The 4,229-nt window shown below is 39.9% G+C and overlaps 1 pseudogene across 1 annotated transcript; it reads right to left on the bottom strand.

The window, feature by feature from the left end:
- Nucleotides 1-1,622: 1,622 nt before the first annotated feature.
- On the bottom strand, nt 1,623-3,627 carry LOC311138753 (heme-binding protein 2-like; annotated as a pseudogene). The gene is made up of 6 exons (XR_014615214.1): nt 3,539-3,627; nt 3,283-3,364; nt 2,767-2,887; nt 2,504-2,643; nt 2,094-2,257; nt 1,623-1,927 (listed from the first exon to the last, which is right to left on the bottom strand). The product of XR_014615214.1 is annotated as a heme-binding protein 2-like (transcript).
- Nucleotides 3,628-4,229: the final 602 nt, after the last annotated feature.

The following is a 4,229-nucleotide window of genomic DNA, read 5'->3' as shown; positions in this document are numbered from 1 at the left end:
AATCAATGTACAGTACATGCAAAAACACAGATTTTAGAGTAAACTAAACCATTCTGAAAATCTTCCAGCAATAGAGCATGCTGGGAAATGCTATACATGGTTCCATGTAGAACCCTTCTTGCCTTCCGAAGAATCATCAAAGAACCCTTTCTTCCAAAACGGTTCTTAGGACGTTTGCACACAGTGTATATATATTTTCTGTTGTATTTTTGACTTTATGTTTTGTTTTACCCCATATGTAACTCTGTGTTGTTGTTTTTATTGCACTGCTTTGCTTTATCTTGGCCAGGTCGCAGTTGTAAATGAGAACTTGTTCTCAACTGGCTTACCTGGTTAAATAAAGGTGAAATAAAACATAAAATAAAAATGTTAAAGGTTCTAGGTAGAACCTTTTGACTTCCAAAGAACCCTTGTCTTCCAAAAAGGGTATTTCTGATCAAATAGGTTCTTGGTAGAATCTTATCCTTCCACAAAGAACCGTTTTGGAACCCTTTTTTCTAAGAGTGTACTTACTTGTGATCTGTTTTCTTAATTATCTTAATTATTTTAGATGTTTTCTTAGAACATGCCCTTGTTGTTAATGGCGGGACTGAGTGGCGAACGGTGTATAGTGTTCTTGTGTTGGGCACCACTGAATAGTAACAAACAAATTCGATTTGTATTACTTTCAAATACGACTTCACTGTATTTGTGAAAGGATTGACTGATAAAAAAAAAACACAAAGAAGCCTAACACCTTACCGTTGCACTTGTCTTTTCTTCCAAGCACTGATTTTGCTGATAGCTGCTTTTTTGAGGAAAGTTTGACTTTCTGTGATATGTGGTTGTTGTATCTTAAGGTTAATGTACTAACTGTAAGTCACTCTGGATAAGAAGGTCTGCTAAATTACTAAAATGTAAAATGTCATTTGTAATGTTCATTATAATCTCTCATGGACAGACTATGTAATAAATATGCAATCTGACGCAATTAGCCAAGATTTTATGTTCATTATAATTGTCGTGTCGCGTCTGCTGTTGGTGGCTTATTGCTGTCAATCAAAGAGTCCGCTTAGGCTGCACCGTGATTAGAGGCTTTTATTAATATCACGCGTTTACAGCATAAGTTACAGACCCGCGGTGTCTGGAGAAGCATCGTCCCAAATTAATCTGAATGCTTCTGACTCCCCCTTTGTCTAGCTCCTACTTATAAACAATGGCAGAAATGGGTTGCTCCCTCTTTCGTCCAATCACCGGTCTCCCCTGGGGCGTCACCCTCCAACTGCTACATTTAAACTAAGATAAACAGTTTTTCTTTGTCCCTCAAGTCTAGTCATAATCTTCATACACGACAATAATCATACTGTATTCACCACCAGTCGAGTATGACCAAAGAGCTGGAAAGGATTTGTTAGGCATATATTTGAGGACTCAACTCAGACACTATTCATATTTTATTGAGGAAAAATATCCAAATCATGTTCAACATGGACTGTTGTAGTTTCTGAAAAGTATCTTCCCTTTTGACAAGCGGACTCAGATATTTAGTACAAAAATATCCCTGTACAAATTCACCCCACATTGTTAGAACATAGTTCGAATTACGGGACTAGGGGGACTAGGCACCTCCCTAACAAATTGAACTCTGAATAAGTATGAAAAACTTGTAAGACATACAGTATGTATACACATAATATGTGGCATATTGATTTTGGATTATAGTGCCACCAGATCAGGGACATATATTTTAGTTAATATCCTTGTTGTCCCCAAACCACATTTTCTCAGATGTTCTCAGTCTACCATGCACCTCCCATTGGTCCTCCTCAAAGTGGTAATACCAGACTCAGCAGTAGTGGAGCAGGATGTTTAGGAGGAGGTAGGGCAGACAGGCTCTCCCTCAACCATGTACCACACCTCATTGTGCCTGTTCAGAATCTTCATTGGGCTGTAGGACACACACACATACACACAACACACACACACACACACACACACACACACACACACACACACACACAAAATATTAAAGTATGTTTGAAAAAGGTATTTTGGTGGAATTGGGTTGGATGTTGGATATGAGTATATTGAAGGATTTGTATCCGTGCTCTCACCTGTCATATCCCACAGCGTAGTGGTAGTCTTTGTTATAGGTGGCCTGGACTTTGTCTAGCTGCCTTTTCAGCAGCATGGAGTTTACACTGGATGTCAAAGACATCATCCATCCACCGTAGCTCCTCACATACACTTTCATGTCTGGCATCTCTGTAAAGTACACCTGCACGGGGAAATCACAATGACATCCACATTGTTAGCCAGGGGTCTTTAAAAAGCAACGCACACCTGACATGGGTTCAAATAGTATTTTGTGTTTTTTCAAATACTTAAGCTGCGCTCGATTGAGCTTGCCTGGCTCAGTGGTGCCAATGGAATAGTCCCAAAAGTGCAAACCCCGCCCATCTGGAACTCTAGAAAAGCTGCATAAGGCGTAGGGTCTAGGGGTCTATTTGAGATTGGGTCTTACCCTGTTATCAGTGGGTTGGGGAGGAGTCATCTGATAGTCAGACGGCAGGAGGAAGCTGAGGGTGAAGACAGACGACTGCCACATCCTCTTCTTCTCCTCAATTTTGACAGTCACCGGAGCTGTCATGTCAATGTTGACACCTATAGGAAAAATGTGCATACACACACACACAAATAGATCAATACGCACAAACACATGCACACACGCATTCACGCACACACACACACACACACACACACACACACACGAACACACACACACACCAGCCTCGTTGGATCCGGTGATGTATTTGAAGAGTCTCCTGAAGGCAGTTTAGATGGCCTTGTCCATGAAGTAGCATTCCTCGTCTGTCGACACCCATTTCACCGAGTCATAGTGGCGCACCTGTAACACAGACACAAACCTTCACTCAGAGTCCTGTGTTGGAGAGTGTATTGAGTTGCGGATGTTGGAGGCAGGGGGAGCAACTTTGGTGTCTAGGCCCGGTAGAAAAGGGTGGGAAGCCTGGTTTCTGGGGCTCGGGGAGTTGTCAGGTGGATGGTAGCTGGGTGGGGATTGTTTTACGAATGCAGGTACATTCGTCTATGTTTTCACAATTTTATGGAAAATTAAAATGATTATTATCATGTTGATAAACTATATTCTGATGAAAATGCAATTGTATTTTATCTGCAACCCTGACAGAAAACTAAACAATAAAACAAAATGTGGTCACAAATAATACCCCTGACTCAGTTTTACAGTATGTGCCATTAATTTGTGCTTTACAATGAACTCACCTCATAATCGTCATTCTTGCACACCAGATCATACAGCAGACATTCCCTTGACTCGGTACAAAAGCTAGACTCAGAGGAGTTCCTATAGGGTTCAGTGGAAAATAAATCAATAATGGAGAATAGCAGAAAATGTTGCACAACATCAATATTCAATATAAATATTCAAACATTCAATATACAAACAGCGTATGATTTCTGAAAAGTGTGGTTATTATGTGTGGAAAGTAATAACAGATGTGTATTATAACTTCCTTACCCAATTCTGGCCTCAGCAGTCAAGATGAGAAGCAAGCCAACCAACCCTGCAAAATAAACCCTGAAGTACACACAAACAGTCAGTGTCATTATCACATTAAAAACCTAAAGTACACACAAACAGTCAGTGTCATCACATTAAAAACCTAAAGTACACACGAATACTCAGTCATATTAAAAACCTAAAGTAGTGTCATGACTCTCTCTGGGTGAGGATCAAAGGCATCATATCAGCAAGACAATGGCCGACAACAACCAGACCCTCTTACCCACAGGGGTGGGGGCTGTGCCGGTCTTGACACCTTAATACTGCCATAAATTATAGATAGGAGAATCTATCTCTGGCCCTGTAGAATGGTAAAAGGAATGTCATTTGTTTCAGAGTCTTTTGCCGCCTAAAACATCAACATCCAACAATGAACATTGGGACAATATATTTCAACATCCAAACGTTGGGAATGATGAGAAATGGAATATGGAAAATGTATGTCTATTTTGTGATGTCATTAACATTTTTATAAAGGCGTTATAACGAAAACATTGTGACTTGAAGAGCTTTTACACTGTGTATATCAGGTGTACATCCTTTACATTGTGTAGAAAATATCAAGGAGGAAGACAATGTTTCCGTGAAGATAAGAATGTGATTTTCGTTTTCTAACAAAATCATAGTGGTAATAATACTTTTGCCT

The sequence above is a fragment of the Coregonus lavaretus genome (genome assembly GCF_964263955.1).
Source record: "Coregonus lavaretus genome assembly, chromosome: 2".
In the NCBI taxonomy this organism is placed as follows: Eukaryota; Metazoa; Chordata; class Actinopteri; order Salmoniformes; family Salmonidae; genus Coregonus; species Coregonus lavaretus.
The sequence above is the reverse complement of the archived record's forward strand: the minus strand, read 5'-3'. Positions and strand labels throughout refer to the sequence as shown.